This window comes from Desmodus rotundus, chromosome 10, assembly GCF_022682495.2.
Source record: "Desmodus rotundus isolate HL8 chromosome 10, HLdesRot8A.1, whole genome shotgun sequence".
Lineage (NCBI taxonomy): Eukaryota > Metazoa > Chordata > Mammalia > Chiroptera > Phyllostomidae > Desmodus > Desmodus rotundus.
Genome location: NC_071396.1, coordinates 50,376,056 through 50,399,113, shown reverse-complemented (window position 1 = coordinate 50,399,113; position 23,058 = coordinate 50,376,056). Strand labels below are relative to the sequence as shown.

The 23,058-nt window shown below is 43.1% G+C and overlaps 1 protein-coding gene and 2 pseudogenes across 3 annotated transcripts in view; 1 reads left to right on the top strand and 2 right to left on the bottom strand.

Moving 5' to 3' along the window:
- The window catches only part of SIL1 (SIL1 nucleotide exchange factor), a 219,516-nt gene that overhangs the window by 33,414 nt on the left and 163,044 nt on the right, over positions 1–23,058 (top strand). Inside the window, exon 1 of one of the 3 annotated variants that reach the window (XM_053912435.1) lies at positions 15,290–15,310. The exons of the other annotated variants lie outside the window; for them this stretch is intronic. The gene's annotated coding sequence lies outside the window, so the exon portion shown is untranslated. Of the gene's footprint in view, positions 1–15,289; positions 15,311–23,058 lie in introns of those variants that run through there. 3 annotated transcript variants of the gene reach the window in all.
- On the bottom strand, positions 1,274–5,576 carry LOC112318034 (large ribosomal subunit protein eL15-like; annotated as a pseudogene).
- On the bottom strand, positions 13,512–14,193 carry LOC112318035 (mediator of RNA polymerase II transcription subunit 6-like; annotated as a pseudogene).

Genomic DNA, 23,058 nt, shown 5'->3' with positions numbered 1-23,058 from the left:
GTCCCTTTTGGACAACTATTATATATAAGAAAGTGTAATTAAGTGCTATAATCAGAGAAGTACACGTGCTGTGGTAGTACCTCATCTGGACTAGTGGGGAGGGCCTCTTAGAGGAAGTGTCTCATGGGACGAGTAGGAATTTGCCTGATAAAGAGGTGGGGAAACGGAGTTCTGAGCAGCGGGTTGGACATGTACAAAGGCCTGGAAGTGTGAGACAAGATGTCTTAGGGCATTGGAAACGAAGTTCCTTAAAGCCAGTTGTAGACAGGGAGAAGAAAGAAATAAAGCTGAAGGTGCCATCTAGGTTGGATGGTGAAGGGCCTGGGTATGGAATTTGGCCTTTATCCTGAGGGCTGTGGAAAATCATTGAATGTTTTCAGGCAGGGGAGGGTAGGAGCAAATTCATGCTCTGGCTATAGAATAAGCCCTCCAATATTTAGTCTAGGTATATACTGGTAATTTGCTGGTGTTCTACCCCAACATCTTCTGACACTGCAGCAGAGTCTCCCATTTGCTCTAAAACACTGAGTGCTGGAGCCTGAAGTGTGGGCGGAGAGTGTGGCCTGTCGCAGGCTGTAGGCTCTGGTGCTTCATCTCAGACCCAGAGCCCAAGGCTGTGTGGCTTAGTTTATGGTCTTCAGGACTGTAGCTCTCACTTCATTCCTTTCAAGCCGCTTAAAACTCCTCAGCCACTGCACATTTTTCTGCTCTGTGCTCTCAACAAATTGAAAATTTTTATGACAATGTCAAATCAATGGGAAAAGTTTTGAAAAGTAGGATTGAGAAATAAAGACTTCTTTGCCTTTTCTCCCTGCAAGGGAATTTGAAAAATACAGAAATTCTAAGTTATATGTTAAATATCCTTGGGGTTTCCTTTCCTTTCCTTTTGAAAGTGTTTTACGTTAACCAAAAAATCCAACAGAGATGCTTTTGGGAAGATAATTCCTTTTGGCTGAAGCTTAAGCTCCATGTTGTGAGCTTTTTAATTTTCTTTCTTCGGCAGTGAGTTGGGACCCAACTGTGCAGTCACCAGAGCTCATCACAGTCTTGTTGCTGGGCAGGTTATCTCCGTGAATCTCTGTTTTCCCCTTGTATTTACCTAATGAAAGCCAATTTAAATCAATTTTTAATCAAGGAGATGAATGACAGGTTTTTCCTTAGAAAAGAAACTTCAAGGCCCCAAAGTACTGGATACAATAAAAAGTGAAATTTTTATTTGCAGGTGTGTCATTAGGTGTGGCTTTAGTGTCAGGAAAATAGCAGGTGCTTTTATTTATTTATTTATTTTGACTGCCTGATGGAACCTGTGGCCCTTTCCAAGGCCACGGCTCTTGCAGCTTGCAGATGTCAGCCCTGCATCTCCCTGTGCTTGTGGACTGGTAGGTGATCCACTGGGGGTCAGGATTCCTTCTGATAGCCTCATGGAATGGATCAATGAGCACAGCCTCAAAGAATTTGTACGTGGAATCTTCACCAACCCAGTAAGAACTCGGGACTCTCAGAGTCCCACAGTGGCATCCTACTTGTCTGTTGGCAACAGACTGAAGGCTTTGAGCAAACTTCAGCTTGTTAGCACCATGACACACAGGCTTGCCATAGGTTACACCCTTAGGAACAGGGTTTTCGCAGCTGCCATAGTGCACATGAATCTGATATACGATATAACCTTGCTTGGCCTTCTATCCCAGGCTGTGCTTTATCAGGCTGGGTGGGGTAGGGGGGCCCTGTAAAGCGCAGAGTACTGCCAGCAGTGCACCCTGAGAAGGAAGTGCATTACATTGGACTGCTCCTGGATGTACCTGTAATCACCCACCTTGGCTTACTTGGTGGTTGTGGCTAGATGGAATGGTAGAGCCTTTCTCCCACCCAGGAAGTGCTTTTAAAGTTATATTTGGAAATACACCATTCCAGAAGTTGAACAAGAGCGCCTTTATGCTCTGCCCCTCTTCTCTTTAGTAGTTTGTGCATGCCTGTGTGTTTTCAACACCTTGTACAGGTACATAGTACATGGTAGGTACTTGGAGGCATATGAATGAATGAAAGGATAGTTTTGAGCAGGTCCTTTTTTTCTCTCCTGTTGCCCCTTCCCTCCAGCTCCTCAGCCTGCCATTTGTTCATTTCTTTATCCATTCAACATACATTTATTCTTTTGGGGCTAGTCTGCAGGCCAATGATAGGGAATGGGATGAAGGGAAGTTTCCATGGCTGAGAGGCATGGCCACATCTTTCCTTCTTCAATACCTATTTTGTCCTTTATTTTGGGAAGTTGGTTTCTAAGCTATCAGTACTAACATCATCCTTCTGAAAGTTGCCTTCTTCCACCTGTTTTGGTGGAAGGAAATGCTTCTTTTATGTTGAGGGAGGGTGACAGAGTAGGGATGAAGATTCAACTCAGTGGCTGCCCCTATAGTAGGTCTCCATGGGGTGGAGCTGTAGGGAGCCAAGCTTGCCTCACCTGGGATTTAATTCTCATAATCATAGGTCCAGTTGTGGGCTCCCAAGTCATTGGAATCTTCAGAGGACTTGTGCCAGGCACCAAGACCTCCCTGCAGCCCACATTGCAGTTACTACTGTGATGGAATGGGCTGCTTGAGTACAGAAAATGGCTTTTATTGATAGTGTTTCAGAGGGGTTTAGAAGGCTGGATTTTGGGTATTCCAAAAGCCCTGGGCTGAACAAATAAGAATGTCATTAAAACTGTGTGTGTGCCTTTGGTTTCTTCATTGTGCTACTTGGCTTGGTTCTTGCTTCATTGAAAGTCCACTTGGGTTGCCCTCACCTGAGAGGTTGGGGGTAGCTTATAGCAATTTGGGCAGGTGAGCAGGAAAGGGTTTAGCAGATAAAATTGATGTACTTGGTGATGGATGGACACAGGGTGGACGGGCAGATTGGGCAGAAAGGAGGGAGGTGTTGAGGAGAGCTCCTGGGTTTCTGGCTTGCACAGTTGATCTAGGCAATTTGAGAGGATTAGGAGTGTTGGGGGGAAGAGCATGAGCTTAGCTTTGAACCTGTTGAGTATGAAACCTATTAGAGGAGAGGAGAGTGGGCGTATCCCTCAGGGAGAAGTGGCACAAAGACTGTGTCTAGAATCTTAGGCTGCTTTCCTGTGCAGGTTATCTACTGGGGTTTTAGGCCACTGTAAGGGGTAATTAATACTGTCCAACTCCAGATTCTGTTTACTGGCTCTTTTTATTAATAGATGCTGAGAATTTGCAAGAGCCAACAAACCACTAAACTGTAAGGCAAAGGAATTTGTTCATAAGTAGAGTTCACAAACAGTGGTGACCCTCTTATCTTAGCAGGTTTATAACAGGCTTCATTTTCATCTCTTTGATCTCCCGTTTACCAAGGGGCTGTTCTGAAAAGGAGATTCTGGAAGTTTGCTGAAAGACAGTGCAATGAGCTATGTGTTTGAAACTCATCCAGCCTGCCTGGCAAAACGAGTTCTTGTCTATTATGTTGCCACTCCCCATAAGCCTTTTGCTCTAGCTGTTGTTGGAGTATGTGCTCATTCCTAGTCTCATGCCTCTAGGTCTTCAAAACACACTCTTGTCCCTGGGATGCCTTTCTCATTGCCTTTGTTTGGTTGGTTCTTTTTCCCCTTTTAATTTTTAAAGCTCACCTCTTCCAGGAAGTTCCCCTTGACCCCAATCTCCGAATGGAGATATCAGTTCTCTTCTGCCTCAGAGCCCTCTAGCTATCTCTGTCAGGCTCTTTCAACCCTATAGTAGTTATAGTGCTTATTATATAACTACAGATTTACTCATCTATCTCCATGGCCCATCTGGAAGCTCCTGGAAGACAGGATCCCTATTTACTTAGTCTTTGTATTCCTAGCACTTGGCACATGTTTGGGATACAGCAAGTCTCAGTAAATATGTGTTGAAAGATAAATAATCTGCTGGTTTGAGGTGGTGACAACTGAATATATGTTCTGTAGTAAGCAGTAAGGATTCCTTTATCTTTTCACAGTGCACAGATTTTTGGTCTTTTGTTAGCTCTCCTATATGGGAGTATATGGGAGAGTGAACAGGGTCTTTGAAAAAAATATTTTTCTGGATTGGTGTGGCTGTTAACTGCTCATCTGGGTTTGAAATGGCTTTGACACGGGTGTGAAACTGCAGGTAGTAAATGAGCAGTGTGTCTGGGTTGCATGGGTATAGCGCTCTTCTGTTTTTCTGGATGCTGTCCACGTTTTCATGAGCTACAACCCAAACATCTGGCTTCTCTAAAGTCAGGGTTCGTGCCTTGTTGTTTATTGAAATGGTTGCCTTTCAGGGTAAAAGTCTGTAATACTAACCAAGCTTCTTCTACAGTGTTTTCTGTGTTGGCACAACCAGAGGCTGCAGTAGCTGCTTTAAGGAGAGCTATCACAAGTGGAATCCCTGAGCAGTGAGAATCAGGATGGAATAATTGGGAAGAATTGCCTCCTACTTTGTGACAGAGCAAGGCCCTTCAGGCAAAATAGAAGAAGGTGTAGAGGAGGTGATGATGACAGAGACAAAAAAGCAAGGCCAACTGATAGGTGTGGTGGTAGTTTTGTAAGGAAACTAGAAAGAACTGGAGCCCCTGCTGTAAGGGTGAGGCAAGGGAGGACCTCTTGGCATCCCTCACACCGTTGATACTCTTAAAATGATAGTCTTACACATGACCCAGTGGGATTGGGTTCAAAGCATCTGCTGCCCATAACTTGGGCTCTAAATGCTTACTGATTATTGGCTAAACGTACTCTGCCTGGAGGCTGATTGTGAGGTTGATTGTTTCTAAGTTGTATTTACCTGGGCAGGTCGCTAGCTGGCAAGTCATTCCTTTTTAGCAAATCTGGGGCCGTGAGAAGGCGGCTGGCAAGTCATCCCCATGGAGTCTGCTGTGGCAGGAGAGACTTCCAGGGTCCCGCTGGCATCCCCATCACAAGCTCATTCACTGGAACCCAGAGGCTCCAGTCTAGGATGTTGCTGTTGGCTGAGCTGTACCCCTGTCAGTTGCAGGCTGATGACTCCTGGCAGGCTGGGATTTGGTTGGTGGCATCTTGCACAGCCCCCTGACCCTACCTGCTGTTATGCATCCTGTTGTATCTCTCTCGTACACATCCTTGAATGTCTTGTGATACACCACTCTTAAGAAGAACCAATATTAGAGGCAAAAGTGTCTGTCTTGGGTTTATATGTGCTTAAAAAAGGTACACTTTAAAAAATGTAGCTTGGTTTGGCGGTTTTCCATGCTCAGAATGTGTTTGTCATGTTTTTGCTGCCCTGCAGAGACCAGCAGGGCTGTGAAGAGAAACCACCTCATTAGGAGACTCTAGAAGAAAATGGAGCTCTGCTGGCACTTCTCCAGGGATATGGGCTTCTCCTCTTCCAGACTGCCAGGGCCAGGGCACGGGAACTGCTCCCCCGGGCCATGTGCTCTATGCCAGTGTCCAGGGATCTTAGGGAATTTAATTAAATAACTAGTAGACTAGGGGATGTTTAAAGTTAGATTTTTGCTAGGTTAGATTCCCAGTCAGGGCACATACCTGGGTTGTGGGCTGGGTCCCCAGTGGAGGGCGTGTCAGAGGCAACTGGCCACTGATCCATGTTTCTCTCCCTGTCTTTCTCCCTCCCTTCCCCTCTTTCTGAAAACAATTACCAAAAAAAAAAAAATCTTCAAAAAAGTTAGATTTTGTTGACATTAAACAGTTATTTAGTTTATTAGTGCTTTTTAATATTGCCCTTGAACTCTAGTTTGGTTACTGTAGTTCACATAGATATTTGACAAACCCCAGTTCAGTGTGGAGGCATGGGGCATAGTGGACGTGAAGCAGGAGGGGGAAGAGAGAACATATTTACAGCTGCTGAAATAACTCAGCTTTTTCCCTTGCTGATTGCTCTCCTCTTCTGTACTGCTTATGCAGTAAATTGTTAATGGGACGGGCTCTTGCTGTGCCAGTCAGGGTTGGGATGGGGCCATTTTGATTGTTGGGAATAAAGTCTGAGATTGGGAGGAACACTTTAAGTTTGAAACTAATGCCACATTCCCCCCACTCAGTCCCAGCACAGGATCTAAGTAAGCTTTGGGTTTGATGTGAGGGCTGCATCCTGTTGGGTGAAAGCAGGCACTGAACTGTCGTTGGTTGGGTAGTGAGGGAAAGTGAGATGAAAGTTCAGTTTACAGAGCTGCAGACAAGCTGAGGTGCCCATAGACAAAAGAGTTGACTTCGGCCTGGTTGGCAAGCCCTTGTAATGTCTCCCTGCCTGAAAAATCTGCTCTGCACACTTGCCATGGTGAGTGTCATTATTCTGGATCAAGGTGTTCATCTCTCTACCCATTCATTCACTTCTTTATCAGCCGTACTTCTGTTGCATGCCGGCTGTGTCCTAGAACCTGCACTAGCTAGGGATGGAACAGTGGATGAAGAAGGAGTCCTTGCCATCAAGGAATGTGTATTGGGTTGGCCAAAAAGTTTGTTTAGTTTTTTTCATATGATGGCTCTAGTAGTGCTTAGTTGTCTTTAACTTCATTCAAAACAGTTTTGTTAGATTGTATTGTGAAAGCTCTTATATCAGTGGCATTTTATTTTATTTTTATTTTCAAAAGATTTTATTTATTTATTTTTAGAGAGGGGAAGGAGGGAGAAAGAGAGGGAGAGAAACATCAGTGTGTGGTTGCCTATCACATGCCCCCTACTGGACACCTGGTCCACAACTGATGCATGTGCCCTGACTGGGAATCAAACCAGTGACCCTTTGGTTCACAGACTGGCACTCAGTCCACTGAGCCACACCAGCCAGGGCTCATCGTGCATTTTTAAAAACTTATCAAAATCGGTGAATTTTTATGTAGCCATTTTAATATTGAAGGTGGAAGAATATACACAACATTTTTGGCATATTATGCTTTATTATTTCAAGAAAGGTAAAAATTCCCTGTCCCCACCCCTGATCTACTTTCATCTCTATGAATTTGCCTATTCTAGATATTTTATATAAGTGGAATTATACAATATTTATCCTTTTGTGTCTGGCAACTGAAATGCAAAAAAAAAAAATTTGTTCAATGAATGGAGAAGGTGCTTGACAGATTGAGCATGTCAAAAGTGGTTTGGGAAGTTTCTTGGTACTGTTGACATTTTGGCCAAATAATTCTTTGCTGTGGGGCTGTCTTATGTTGGAAGATGTTTAGCAGCCTCCTTGGCCTCAATCCTCTAGAAGCAAATAGCAGGAGATAGCTGACATACTCAAAATATCCAAATCAATGAAGTTATTGGTGAAAATGAAATCTGTGTCTTTTACAGAAAAACCCTAAACTGAATTTTTGGCCAACCCGATATTTACATTACTGTTTGGTGGGCCGTTATGATAGCTACTTACAGAATTATGGGAGTATGTTGAATACCAACAAAATATGGCAAATCAAACCCAGCAGGATATGAAAATAATCATCTGACCAAGTTGGACTTATCCCAGGAACGCAAGGGGGGTTTCACATTAGAAAATCTGGGCATAAAATTTACTACATTAATAGGTTAAAGGGAAAACTTTATGATCATCTTAGAAGATACAGAAAACATATGTAATAAAATTTAGCACCCATCCATGATAAAACCTCTTAGCTATTTAGAAATACAAGGGAATGCTTTACCTTGACAAAGAATATGTACACAAATAAACTACAGAAAACATTTTTATTTCTTAAATGTTTAGAAGAGAGACAAATATAATTAATGTACTTATTTGCCTATTATCTAGTTTCAGTAATTGCCAACTTATGGGCCACCTTATATTCTTTTTTAGTGTGGTAAAACACATATAACATAAAATTTGTCATTAAGCCATTATTAAGTATATAATTCAGTGGCATTAATTACATTTACAATGTTGGGCAGCCATTACCACTATCTACTTTTAAAACTTTTGCATCACCCCAGTGATGAGCCCATTAAGCAGTAACTTCCCATTACCTATTCCCTGTCCCCACCCTCTGGTGACCTCTGATCTACTTTCATCTCTATGAATTTGCCTATTCTAGATATTTTATATGAGTGGAATTATACAATATCCTTTTATGTCTGGCTTATTCCACTTAGCATACTGTTTTCAAAATTCATCTGTGTCTTAGCATGTATCAGAACTTCATTTCTTTTCATAACTGAATAATATTCCATTTTAGTAGGTTAATAATAAGTAGGTTAATAATAATACCATAATTAATTAATAATACAAAAACTGTGTTTTGTCAACTCCCAACTATAAACCTGCTTTTGCCCACCCCCATATACACCACATTTTAAAAATCTCTTTGCTTATTGATGGTTAGATTGTTGCCACCTTTTGACTGCTGTGAACATTCACATGCAGGTATCTATCTGAGTCACTATTTTTCAGATATTTGGGTATTAGAAGTGGAATTTCTGTCCTGGCTGGTGTGGCTTAGTGGGCCGAGTGCTGGCCTGTGAACCAAAGGGTTGTCAATTTGATTCCTGGTCAGGGCACATGCCTGGGTTGCGGGCCACGTCCTCAGTTGGGGGTGTGCAAGAGGCAACTGATGAATGTTTCTTTCTCTTTCTCCCTCCCTCTCTCTTAAAAAAAAATAAAAATACTTCATTTAAAAATTCTGATGAAGTTTAACTTACGTATTTTTTCTCTTGTCTACTGTTTTTAGTGTCATAGTTAGGAAACTGTTGCCCAATCCCAGGTCATGAAGTTTTGCCCTTATGTTTTCTTCCAAGAATTTTATATAACTGTTAAATTTAGTTTTTTGATCCATTTGTAGTATGGTACCCTTGTTAAAAATCAGACTGCAGATGTGAGAGTGTATATTTATGTCAGTACCATGCTGTCTTGTTTACTGTAGCTTTGTGATCATGTTTTGAAATTGGGACATGTGACTCCTCCAACTTTGTTTTTCTTCAAGATTGTTTTGGGTATTCAGAGTCCCTTGAAATTCCATATGAATTTTAGGGTGTGTTTTTCTATTATTGCAAAAAATGCTTTTGGGATTTCAACAGAGATTGCATTGAATCTGTATATTGCTTTGGGAAGTATTGTCATATTAACAATATTAAGTCTTCTAATTTTTGAACACAGAATGTCTCTTTATTTAAGTCTTCTTTAATTCCTTTTAGCAAGGTTTTATATTTTTTAGTGTATAAATCTTTCACCTTGGTTAAAGTCTTTCTTCCTTTGGTAAATTTATTTCTAAGTATTTTGTTCTTTCTGATGCTATTTTATTTTATTACTTTATTTTATTTTTTTAAATATATTTTATTGATTATGCTATTACAGTTGTCCCATTTCCCCCCCTTCACTCCACTCCATCCTGCACACCCTCTCCCTCCCACCTTCCCCCCCTATAGTTCATGCCCATGGGTCATACATATGAGTTCTTTGGCTTCTACATTTCCTATACTATTCTTAACCTCCCACTGTCTGTTTTCTACCTACCATTCATGCTATACTTATTCTCTGTACCTTTCCCCACTCTCTCCCCCTCCCACTCCCCTGTTGATAACCCTCCATGTGATCTCCATTTTTGTGGTTCTGTTCCTGTTGTAGTTGTTTGCTTAGTTTGCTTTTGTTTTTGTTTTAGGTGTGGTTGTTAATAGCTATGAGTTTGCTGTCATTTTTATTGTTCATAGTTTTTATCTTCTTTTTCTTGATGAGACATTTAACATTTCTTATAATAAGGGCTTGGTGATGATGAACTCCTTGAACTTGATCTTATCTGAGAAGCACTTTATCTGCCCTTCCATTCTAAATGAAAGCTTTGCTGGATAGAGCAATCTTGGATATAGGTCCTTGCCTTTCATGACTTGTCTTGCCTGTAAGGTCTCTTTTGAGAAATCAGCTGACAGTCTTATGGGAACTCCTTTGTAGGTAACTGTGTCCTTTTCTCTTGCTGCTTCTGAGATTCTCTCTTTATCTTTCATTTGGGGTAATGTAATTATGATGTGCCTTAGTGTGTTCCTCTTTGGGTCCAGCTTCTTTAGGACTCTCTGAGCTTCCTGGACTTCCTGGAAGTCTATTTCCTTTGCCAGATTAGGGAAGTTCTCCTTCATTATTTGTTCAAAGAAGTTTTCAATTTTTTGCTCTTCCTCTTCTCCTTCTGCTACCCCTGTAATTCAGGTGTTGGAAAGTTTCAAGATGTCCTGGAGGTTCCTAAGCCTCTCCTCATTTATTTGAATTCTTGTTTCTTCATTCTTTTCTGGCTGGATGTTTCTTTCTTCCTTCTGGTCCACACCGTTGATTTGAGTTCCAGTTTCCTTCCCATCACTGTTGGTTCCCTGTACATTTTCCTTTGTTTCTCTTGCATAGGCTTCATATTTTCGTCTAATTTGTGACCACATTCAGCCAATTCTGTTAGCATCCTGATTACCAGGTTTTGAACTGTGCATCTGGTAGGTTGGCTATCTCTTCGTGGCTTAGTTGTATTTTTTCTGGAGGTTTGATCTGTTCTTTCATTTGGGCGCCTGTTATGTAAAGGGGTGGAGCCTTAGGTGTTCACCAGGGCAGGGTAACACTGGTTGCTGCACTGTGACGCTGTATGTAGGGGAGGGGCTGATAGGGAGCAGTGGCGCTTGCTCCACTCTCTGCCGGTTTTCAGTCACTCCCTCTGCTACCCACATTCACATTGGGCCCTTCTGGTGCTGATTCCCAAGTGGGTGGGTTTGTGTGCATTCTAGGACCCTGTGGGTCTCTCCAGTGAACTCTCCTGTGAGCTGGGAGTTTCTCCCACTGCTGCCTCAACCCCCACAGGTGTTTTCAGTCAGTGGTTTGAGGCTTCATTTCCCCATGCTGGAACTCTGGGTTGCCAGGTCTGTCACCTGGTCCCCCAGCTGCTGCCTTGACAGCCAGCTGCAGCTTTGCCCACCCCGGTCCTCAATCCGCCACCTTGCTGGGTCTGCCAGCCACTGCCTTGCCAAGAGACCGCTCAGTGGGGCTGCCCGTCTCTGCCCCTCCTACCGGTCTGGATGAATGTTTCTTCTTTATCTCCTTGGTTGTCGGACTCCATACAGTTCGATATTCTCTCAGTTCTGGTTTTTTTGTTTTTAAATTGTTGTTGTCCTTCTTTTGGCTGTGTGAGGAGGCACAGTGTGTCTACCTATGCCTCCCTCTTTGCCAGAAGTCCCCTTTCTGATGCTATTTTAAATGGAGGTATTTTCCTTTTAAGAACTTTTAAAAATACTTATTTTTAGGGAGAGGAGATGGAGAGAAAATTCAGTGGGCAAGACATGCATTGATTGATTGCCTTTCACATGCCCCCAAGTGGGGATCTTGCCTGCAACACAAGCGTGTGTGCTGACTAGGAATTGAACTGGTGATCTTTTTTTTTTTTTAAATTTAGACAAGTACCTTTATTTGGTTTTAAACACATAGCAGCAGTACACATGTGTGTGAGGAGGCTGATCAAGTCATGTAGGGGAAAGGTAACAAAAGATACAAATAACTGTCCATGTCAAAAGCATAAGAGTCCTGATATCCTTTCTTAAAGAACAATTGCATTCTATACAAATGAGAGGGTTGTGACAAATAACTTTGAAAGTTCAAGAGCATTTCACAGTATTAAGGTATAATAATACACAAGAAGTCGGATCATTGGGGAACCAAGATGGCGGCGTAGGTAGACACACTGCGCCTCCTCTCACAACCAAAACTGACAGAGAATCGAACAGCAAGGGGGACTGACACCAAGGAAACAGAAAATAATCATTCATCCAGACTGGTAGGAGGGGCGGAGACGGCACTGGGGTGGAGAAGACTCGCGTGGCTGTGGCGGGACTGAGACTGGCGGAGTGTGGGACAAATGGCGCAGGCAGTCGGAGCACTAGCAGACCCTGCGGCCCCACATTTGCACAGATAAACCCAGAGGGCCGGACTCAGAGTGGCGGAGAGCGGGGCAGGCAGAGTGACGGGTAGCACCTTGCGGCACCACATTCGCCCACAGATAAACCGGATGAACGGCGGGCCCCAAAGCAGACCGAGCAACCCAGGGCTCCAGCTCGGGGAAATAAAGCCTCAAACCTCTGATTGAAAGCGCCCCTGTGGGTTGGGGCGGCAGGAGAGACTCCCAGCCTCACAGGAGAGGTTGTTGGAGAGACCCACAGGGGCCTAGAGTGTGCACAGGCCCACTTACTCGGGAACCAGCACCAGAGTGGCCCAGTTTGATTGTGGGTATCGGAGTGAAAGATTGAAATCCGGAGGAGAGTGAGGCGGGTGCCATTGCTCCCACTCGGCCCCTCCCCCACGTACAGCGTCACAGCACAGCGACCAGCATTACCCCGCCCCGGTGAACACCTAAGGCTCCGCCCCTTAAAGTAACAGACGCGCCAAGACAAAAAAAAAAAAAAAAAGGCCCAAATGACAGAACACTTCAAAGCTCCTGAAAAAATACAACTAAGCGACGAAGAGATAGCCAACCTATCCGATGCACAGTTCAAAGCACTGGTTATCAATATGCTCACAGACTTGGTTGAATCTATTCGAAAAACAGATGAAAAAATGAAGCCTATGCTAAGAGAAACAAAGGAAAATGTACAGGAAACCAATAGTGATGAGAAGGAAACTGGGACTCAAATCAATGGTGTGGACCAGAAGGAAGAAACAAACATCCAGCCAGAAAAGAATGAAGAAACAAGAACTTGGAAAAATGAGGAGAGGCTTAGGAACCTCCAGGACACCTTGAAACGTTCCAACATCCGAATTATAGGGGTGCCAGAAGGAGAAGAGGAAGAACAAAAAATTGAAAACTTATTGGAACAAATAATGGAGAACTTCCCCGATCTGGCAAAGGAAATAGACTTCCAGGAAGTCCAGGAAGCTCAGAGAGTCCCAAAGAAGCTGGACCCAAGGAGGAACAAACCAAGGCACATCATAATTACATTACCCAAGATTAAACGCAAGGACCTACATCCAAGATTACTGTATCCAGCAAAGCTATCATTTAGAATGGAAGGGAAGATAAAGTGCTTCTCAGATAAGGTCAAGTTAAAGAAGCTCATCATCACCAAGCCCTTATTATATGAAATGTTAAAGGGAGTTACCTAAGAAAAAGAAGATCAAAAATAGGAACAGTAAAAATGACAGCAAACTCACAGTTATTAACGACCACACATAAAACAAAAACGAGAGCAAACTAGGCAAACAACCAGAACATGAGGGTTGTCAATAAGAGAGTGGGAGGGGGAGAGGGGGGTAAAGGTACAGAGAATAAGTAGCATAGATGATAGGTGGAAAATAGACAGGGGGAGGGTAAAAATAGTGTAGGAAATGTAGAAGCCAAAGAACTTATAAGTATGACCCATGGACATGAACTATGGGGGGGGAATGTGGGAGGGAGGGGGGTGGGCAGGATGGAGTGGAGTGGGGGGGGAAATGGGACAACTGTAATAGCATAATCAATAAATATATTAAAAAAAATAATACACAAGAAGTCTTACAAGCTTCTCTCTTGTCCAGTACTCTCTGAAGTCTCATTTGTTTTTCAGGGGGCCTTTAATGCTCACTGTCTGTTGGTTGTTCTTTGTGGTCTCCTCCTCAGAATTTACAGTGTCTGGTGTAGGTTCTGCCTCTTTCTTTGTCTGATCCACTGGGGCAGGCTTTTATCCAGACTTTCGCTGCACAAATTTGGGTGGAAATTTTTGTTCCAGGTCTAGGAGTAAAACATCCACACGTTGCCTTTGGAAAATAGAGCTTGGTTCTTCTTTCCTTTTGGTTTTAGGTTTGACTTTATCTTGCTCTTCATGATCTTTCAAGTGCCACCAATATATACCCTTTGGAAGGATGATATCGATGTATGACATAGCTTCATCAAAAGCTGACCGAATGCCATGCACCACAGTAAGCACTCTAGAGTTTATAACTGGTCCTGAGTCCGGTGTCTGATAGATCACTCCAGCAATGATACAGTAATCAGCCCAGTGGGATAACTTTGTTAGGGGACTGCTGCTGGTGCTTCCGAATAATAAAAAGAATGGGCTCTTCAGCATGTAAAAGGATGTATTCCACGCCAGCCATCTGATTTAAGTGTTCTACTGTTAGTCTCTGCATTTTGACCACTTCATTATTACGTGTTCTGTCGTAAAAGGGATTGCTTCTTTCTGAAAAGTAATCTAGGACATTTCCATTGTTCAAAGCGGGGATCCATGAATTGTCAACCCAAGAAATTCCCAGAAGATTGTCTTGGATATCCACCGCTGCCATCATTCCAAAAGTGTTCAGGGGCTCATTTTTGGGCACAGGGAAAACGTAACAACTATTGAACTGGTGATCTTTCAGTGTGCAGGCCAGTGCTCAATCCACTGAGGGCTGGAGTTAACTTCCTTTTTGGATTATTTGTTGCTAGTGTATAGAAATAGAATTGGCTTTTGAGTGATTTTGTATCTGCAACTCTGCTGACTTTGTTAGCTCTATCAGTCTTTTTTTTTTTTTTTTTGGCATATTCTTTAGTGTTTTATACATATAAGATCATGTCATCTGTGAATAGAGATAGTTTTGCTTCTTCCTTTTCAATGTGGATGCCTTTTATTTCTTTTTCTTGTGTAATTGCTCTGTCTAGGATTTCCAGTATTATGTTTAATAAGTGGCAAAAGCAGATATTTTTGTGTTGTTTCTGATCCTAAGAGAAAAACTTTTTCAGTCTTTCACCATTGAGTATGGTGTTAGCTGTGGGTTCTTCATATATGACCTTTAATTATGTTAATGAAGTTCTCTTCTACTTCTGTTTTATTGAGTTTTGTAATGAAAGGATATTGGATTTTGTCAGATGCTTTTTTCCTGTATCATTTGAGATGATCAGGTGTTTTTTTCCCTTTATTCTATCAATGTAATTTATTAAGTGGATTAATTTTCATGGGTTGAGCCATTCTTGAATTCCTGGGATAAATCCCTCCTGATTGTGTTGTATAATCCTTTAAATATACTGCTGAATTTGGTTTGTTGAGAATTTTTGCGTGTATATTCATAAGGGGTATTAGTCTGTAGGTTTGTTTGTTTGTTTGTTTTTTGGGGGGTGGATAAGGTCCTTGTCTTGCTTTGGTATCAGGGTAATTCTGGCCTCAGAGAATGAGTTAGGAAGTATTCCCTTCTGGGCTTTTTTTTTTTTTTTAATTTTAGAAGGCTTGGTATACTGCTCCCTTTAATAGGCACTTTGCTGGCTAGGTGGCCCTGGTCTGTGTGGCAGGAGGGTACCTATTTGGAGCTCTGGCCTTGAAGATGGGCCAGGTCGACTTTTCCATATTTTTTTGTCTCTAGATGTCCATCTCGGTCACTTGTTTAGGGAGCCAGTCACACTGTCGATGCAGACTGGGCGCTCTGCTGGCAAAAGGGTCACGTTGGTAAGTTGGTCTTTATGCTTGTGGTTTTTCCCTTGTGCTCTCTCTTTCCTTGGGTTGTTGGATGGATGGTCTATTCTTAGGGTTGCTGAATAAGAACAAGGCCTCTGAGCCATCCCAGGGGTCAGATCAAGTCAGCAGGCAATGGAGCTGGTCCTGTATTGAGAATAATATTTATTTTAAATGTTTTCTCATATATCTAGCATTTCAGGAAGAAAGACTCCATTGAGCACAGCTTTCCATAATTCTGACTTCTTCCTTGATCATAGAGGTTTTCTCACACTTTTTTCAAAGTAGTGATTCATAGATGTGTGCTGTTATGTTCTGCTTCTGCTCACCTATTTTATGTATCTGTTTTCGTGCATCACCGAAGTCTATATTTTCATCTATTCAATGATATTATTTTCTATTGTGCTGTTTCAGATGACCTCTTTTTAGATTGTTGACTTTATTCAATCAGTGCTGAGCAATGAAGATACAGCAATGGGTTAGGTGGACAGTTGCCCTTGCCCTTGTATAGCTCCCAGTCAGGTGGGTTCTAGTTGCTACAGGCCTGTGAAATGGAACTGTACTGACTACCTAACACAGCCTTGGAGAGGATGAGGAAGTTGTATAGTCTCTAGCCCTGGCTCCTGTTGCTGCCTTTTAAAAAGTAAGCGATGCCTTGGCAGGCCAGTGGCAGTTCTGCTTATAACCGGGCTCAGTGAAGCCCAGGGCGAGGAGTCCTGGGACCATGCAGAATTAGCTCTGAAATGGGGCTGCTATAACAGAGAGGACTGCTGTTTCCTAGGCAATAATACTCTGCTTAATATTTTTAGTGCAAGGTCGTGGCAGAACTAAATGTGGTTTCTGATCCCAAACTGGTAATAAGTGTAGACATATTTAGAGTCAGAAACAATACACTTAAAATTCTCTGCTCCTTAATTGTCCTGCCAAGTGCTGAGTTTAGGTTTCTTTGTTTCTTGGCTACCTATCCAGCCTCCCACCATCTCTCAGAGAAGGCGCCTGGATTTTCTCTGGGTGTTAGGTGGGATTGTGAAAGCCGTGAGTTATGGCTCCCTGAGCTGCATTGAGAGGCATCTGATTTTTATGTTTCTGCCCACGTATGTAAATGTGTACATTTAAAATTTCACCCTCCTTTTAAGTTTTTAAGGATCTGGGATTATACATAGCCTTGGACTCTGAGGCATGTTAAAAATAAAATATGATGTTTCAGTTGCTGACTTACCTGGAAGACACAGCCAGTGCCAATGTGGTAGTAGCGAGTTCTGGGCTTGGTGACCCGTCTTCATGCTGCTGCTGCATGTTTCTGTAAGTAAATGCTGTTTTCTAGGGGCTCCTCAGTCAATTTAAGGAGCACCCTAATTGTTGCTCATCTCATCATTTCAAAGCCATAATCTGTGCCTCAGTTTGCCCGGGACAGCATCTATTTTCTCATGGCATATTCCTTAAGAGGGCTTTCTTTTAAATATGGTGCTGTCTGAGACTCAATGTTAGAGCCATGCTATCCACTGGCTGTGAACAGGACGTCAGCTGAGGCCAGTGAGGGTATCGTTTCTACATTCTGTTTCATAGTATGGTGCCCACTGTGCTTAGGGGGCTGAGGCTGATGCTAACATATCTTTCTGAGGTTTCTAGAGTGTGAATGCTGAATACTTGTAATCCAGAGTGCCAGAGTGGCTGGCAGAATACGGGTTGGTGTGCATACTGATTTGCAGATAGTCCATTTGGCACTATAGACTGGAAGTCTTACCTTCTGTCCTATCATAGTCTCACTTAGAGGCCCTGACCTTCTCTGTAAGCTTGGAGACAGCAAGGATAAGGAATGATGAACTCTGGGGTGTGTGGATAAGTGTGTGAGAGTCCCTGGTATTCTTTGGAAAGCCCATTGTGCATACTGTCAGGAAATCTAGTTATTATTTTGAAAGGAGAGAGAAGAAGGCCTTGGGGTCCTTACCCTCTGGATGACAACTGGGTTGACATCTTGGGTTCTCTAAGCTGTGTAGGTTTGCCCTCACTGCTCCTGCTCTTCCTGCTCCCCCATAGAGGTAGGAGAGTAGGAGCAGGAATTTGGACACAGGCCTGAGTCACCAGGAAGCTGGGCTCTAAAATGGCTGTTCTCTGTCTGAAGTGGCTGTTCTTCAGTGGGCACTGATGCAGAGTCAGCCAGTATCGATGAAAGGTTTCAATGGAAGTGCCCCTGCAGCCACCTAGAGTGTAGTTCGGGTGTGTGGGCAGACCTGTGGTTCGGGGAAACTGGGTTCCAAGGAGAGGCTTGATTGTTAGAACAGAAGACAACTCTCTATGAGGGTGAAGCCCTCTCCACTTTTGTTTATCCTGTCCTTTGCTCAGAATTTGCTCTAACAATAGTTGTTAAAAACTTCTCAAACCTTCACTTGTGTCAAGCACTGTGCTATGTGTTTCAAGTTATCTCAATACAGACAAACATCTTACAAAATAGTTACTATCAAGTCCCTTTTCAGATGAAGGAATTAAACCCTGGAGAGGTTAAGCAGCTAGCCCAAACTCCCGCAACTACCTGGGAAGACCTGGGTTGAAATTCAGAGCACACGTTATTTTCATTACACTGGAGTGGAGATGGAGTAGAGAGGAAATTCTGGTAACCTGTGTTGTTGTCATCAGACACAGGCCTATTTCACTCTCAGGATCTCGGTCAGGGTCAGGAAGCGAGTGAAAGGAGTAGGTCTCTTTGCCCACAATCTGCTAGGAGCTTGCAATCTAGGGCTTACTGGAAAGTGCATTGACTAGGTCTGGGGTACTTCTGTAATTTACCTGGTCACTTGCTGGTGTGCTGAGGCAAGCCCTGTTCACCTTTTGGGCTCTGTTTTTTTTTCATCTGCCATGTCGAAATAATCCTGTCCTATATGTTTTCTGGCTGGGGAACCATGGCATATCAGGTTTGTGGACTGTTGGAAATGAGCTTGGATATCATCTTGGCCAACTATCACCTCATTTAGTTCTTTCCTCCTCTCTGTTGAGTGTTTGCCAGACAGTTGGTTATATATGAGGGGAGTGCATGGTGCTGGGCTCTGTGAGGAAGAGTAAGGATGCTTTTGCTTCCTGTACAGCTGGGAAACCTGAATGATGGGAGGTGAAAAGGTCAAGCCATACAGGGTACCAGTGATCTAGCTGCAATTTGAGTTAAGGGCCTTCTTCCTCTTGAATGTCTGTGCCTCTGATGTGGGCAGGGCTGTGCCAAGGGCATTCAGTGGTCAAAATGTATGTGTGTGCATGTACACTCTCGTGCATGTGTGATGTGCAGAAACTTGGAGAGAGGTGGGTCTCTCCACAAGAGGGCCCCAGTAGGCTCATTTAAAAATTTCTCTCCTGACACAATGTATACTTTTTATTTACACTGTTGCAGAGCAAATAAAGTGAGTCCAGTTTCTGTGGCTGATTTCATAGACCAATGGATGGGCCGCACGGTCTGTGGAAAGAGCATGAGTTCTGGGGCCAAACTGCTTTTAATCCTCATTCTATCATTTTCTGGTTGTGTGGACTCGGGCAAGTTACTTAACCTCTGTGAATTTTAGTTCCCTCATGGGCAAAATGAGCAGCATATGAGAAAAATGAGCAGCAGTCAGAGGGTTGTTGGGAGGAGCAAATGAGTTTAGAACTTTGCTTGGAACATAGAAAGTGCTCTATAAATGTTGACTATAATTATTATATGAAAGAATTTATTTTCCTCTACACTGCACAGGTCCTGCACTTGAGTACTACGGGCTTGGGTAGTATTCACTGGGGCATTTCTCTTCATCCCTCACACCAAGTGCTACAGTTATGATTAGTACAGCTCTCCAGAGTGTAAGGACTAAAGCTGCTTCTGTATCCTGAGGCATGGCTGAAAGCTCAGAGAAGGTGGAGTTGTGTCTGAGGGAGTTTGTTCTTGTGGAGTATGCTTCCCTGCCCCTCACTCTGCTGTCGTGACTGTGCCCACTACTGTCCCAAGATGTGTGTGTTGAGGGGTGGTAGCTCACGCCATCATAGGAATCTGTTTTATGGCATCAGAGAATCCCTCTATAGGACCACTGGAGTCAGTTTTTTCTGTTATTATTAAGACTACTGAAAATGTTGAAAAAACTGGATTCAGAGAAGTGGCTCCAAATCTCCAAATTTCAGCGGGCCAGTCAGCCTTTCAAAGTGTTCTATTCTTGTGCCCTCTTTTGAAGGTCCTCTGGCAGCCTCATTGCCAAATCCAGAGGATTTTCTCCTTGTTCTGATTGATCTCTTGACATTGTTGCCCATAACTTTAGGGTTCTCTCCTCTCTTGACCTGTGTAATTCTTCACTATTCTTGTTGTTTCTTGTCTGGTTCCCTTGCTCCTCTTTCTTTTCCTAACCTCCAGCCCTAACTTGGAGACTTTTCTTGGCTAATTGTTTCTTTCTCTCTATGGTTTCTCCCTAAGACAGGGATTTTATTCTTGTTGCCTTGGTTATTACTCTGTGTTGATGGCATCAAAATTCTTGTCCAGCGCTAGCCCTCTCTACCTTTTTTTGTCTTCAACAGGTGTGAAGTTGCCAGGGCCTTCCTGGATTCACTGACAAGCTCTGTGCCAAAAGGCACTGAACTCTGGTTATTCTGTATGTAGATAGGTATGGAGCCCCTGCTGTGTTTTCCAGATTTTTAGCAGTCCAAATGAAGAATGAATTTTAAGTTGTCTTCCAGCATTCAGATTCTGTGAAGGCTGTGGCTGAGTAGGATAGTCCGGAGAGGGCCAGGCTGCACAAGTAGATTTTGGCTTTGTAGCTCTCTGGTCAGGCAGAGGCTTGGGTTAGTTGTGAACTCCAGTGGAGACCTTCTAGCCTCCAATAGCGTCCTCTAATTACTTTCTTTCTTGGGTGCCTTGGATTTGTTGAGAGCAGTCCCCATTTGCTTGGCCTTAGGCATGACTTTAATATTTGGGGCAGATACTGTTCCCATTACATAAATGGTCAGTGGCTTAAGGATGGTCCAGAAGGGTCAGAAGCCACATTTCTTTTGCTGTTCAAAGGCTTTTTTCACTTAATTGCTATCTACCTCCTGAATTTTTGTTTAGTTTATGTCTTATGGGGGAAGAAGCCTGTTTGCCTGACTATTCCAAACTTATTTCCCTTGTCTTTTAAATTATTCTTTAAAAATCCATTTCTTTTCCCAAGCCTTTGCACTTTGTTCTCTCTTGTCAGGGCTGTCCTTTCAGTGCCCTCTTTGCATTGTTTCTTCAGCTTCATATTTGCCTGCTCAAATTAGGCAGCAAGTTTCTGTTTGTGTAGTGGCAAGTGACTGTGTGTGTGTGTGTGTGTGTGTGTTTGCATGAGTTTGTGTAGCCCATAAATAGTAATGAATGTGTGTCTATGAGAACAGCTCATCCTCTAACCTTCAGTTTGTAAAGCAGAAAATTGTTTGACAGCTGTTCCTGCAGCTGGCATCACTACATGATTGTGGCCTGGCTCTCTGGACACTAGCACGCTGGGAAGAACACTGAGTGGGCTGGGCGTGTCTTGGGGCTCAGCAGAAAACTGACTTGGGTCTCTCTATTTTCAGCTACAGGGTGGGAGGGGGGTGTCTTTCTCTAACACTTGTTTCCTTTACCTCCTGGCAGTAGATACCCAACAAAAGGCTTTGGTTCTAAAGTTTCAGGTGTGGGGTCAGCTTAGAGGGCATGTAGATTCTGCAAGAGGCAGGAGCTCTGGGGAGTGGTTCCAGGGTATCTGACGTTATCCTTACCGCCTTTGGGTCCAGGAGAAAGTTATCGCCCCTGCTTTAATGAGGTGTGATAACCAGGTGCGAGCTGCTGTGCCAAGCACTTTCCATGCATTGTTTTATTTAATCCTCCCTAACACTCTTTGAAATAAGAGCTCTTGTTATTATACCCATTTTTACAGATGGAGAAACTGAGGCCTAGTGAAGTAGTGTCCAATATCACATAGCTAGGAATTGGCAGAGCCAAGAATTGGCCTTAGGTCAGTCTGCCTTTAAATCCAGCTCTACAATGGTACCTCAGTACTCGTCATTAATCATTTTGGAACTTGTGATGAGACCAAAACTGACGAGTACTGAACGAATTTTTCCCATAAGAAATAATGTAATTAGAAATAATTTGTGAAAGTTCCCCAGAGCTTTCACATTTTACTGGGCTAATATTAAGTAATGAGGTGCTTTAAAAAATACGGAACCTTAAGACTAAACAGATACGGATAAAAAAGCCATTAATTACCTAAAAATAAAATAAAATTTAACTTCACTTTATCTGTACCAAGAGGAGTTCCCGGCATAATGGGATGGTGGAGAGGTAGAGGAGGAGGAGGAGGTGGAGGAGGAGGAGAGGGGTTAATTATTCGAAGAGGCCTCTTCAAGACAATTTCAGGTGACTTCTCAGAGGTTTCTTCTGTTTCTGTCTCTTGACTTCACTGAACACTGTTGGAAACTCAGGGAGTTTCACTAAAAACCTATTAAGAGAAACTTGTTTCTGTCTATGTTTCAGAATGTTTCTAAAGTGTGACATCGTTCATTAAACAGTTCCACATTTGGCTTGTAAGAGCTTTGTCTGGATGATACTTTTCCACAAAGTTTTGAACTTCAACCCATTTACTGTACATTTCTTTTATCAGTGCAATAGAGGCTTCCTCCCTTCCCTCCTCCTCACCAGAAGAAATGTCCTCAGTCACTATTTGTTGCTGCTCCTTTTGAAGTTCCTGCAGCTCCTCAGTGCTCAGCTCTGCTCTGTGCTCCTCCACTAACTTCATCATTGACCTCCAGGCCCATGGACCTGCCAAGAGACACAATATGCTCCACTGTTGGGCTACCAGGATCACCCTTAAAGCCTTCCAAGTCCCTCGGAGTTACAGCTTCAGGCCACAGTTTCTTCCGGGAAGAGTTCATGGTCTTGTAAGAGACTTTACGCCAGGCCTCATCTATGAGAGTAACACAGTGAAGGATATTAAAATGGTCCTTCTAGAACTCTCTGAGTGTCAGCTGTGTATCAGAGGTTACTTCAAAACACCTCTGGAAAAGGACCTTCGTATAGTTTTTTGAAGTTGGAAATGACCTGCTGGTCCATGGGCTGGAGCAAAGGAGTTGTGTTAGGGGGCCAGTACTTCACAGTTATGAAATTCAGCTCCTCAAGTAAGTCGTCTGTCAAGCCTGGAGGGTGAGCAGGAGCATTGTTCATAATTAACAAAGCCCTTCAAAGGCAGTTTGTTTTCCTGAAAATATTTTTTCACACTGGAGCCCAAAACTTTGTTCATCTACTCTAAAAGGAACTGCCTTGTCACCCAAGCTTTTAGTATTGGCCCCCCACATCACATGTAACTTGCTTTTTATCACATTCTTTCTCTTGAAAAGTCGTGGGTTTTCACTGTGATACACTAGTAGAGGCTTAAGTTTTCAATCCCCACTAGCATTCCCATACAACAACAGAGTTAGCTTGTCCTTCATCAGCTTGTGCCTTGGCAATGCCTCCTCCTCTTGAGTGATGTGGGTTCTGTTAGGCATTTTCTTCCAGAGCAAACCAGTCTCATCGTAGTTAAACACTTGTCGAGGGACAAAACCCTCAGCCTCTACATACTCCCTAAACTCTGCAGCTTCTTTGTTGTCACTGGCTGCCTCTCCATGCCTCACCATGCTATGAACGCCAGTTCTTTTTTAAAATTTATCAAACCATCCATGACTGGCTTTAAACACTTCAGTGCTCTCACACCCTTGTTCCAGGCTTGTCTTTTAACAGCTCAGCATGCAATTGCCTAGCTTGCTTG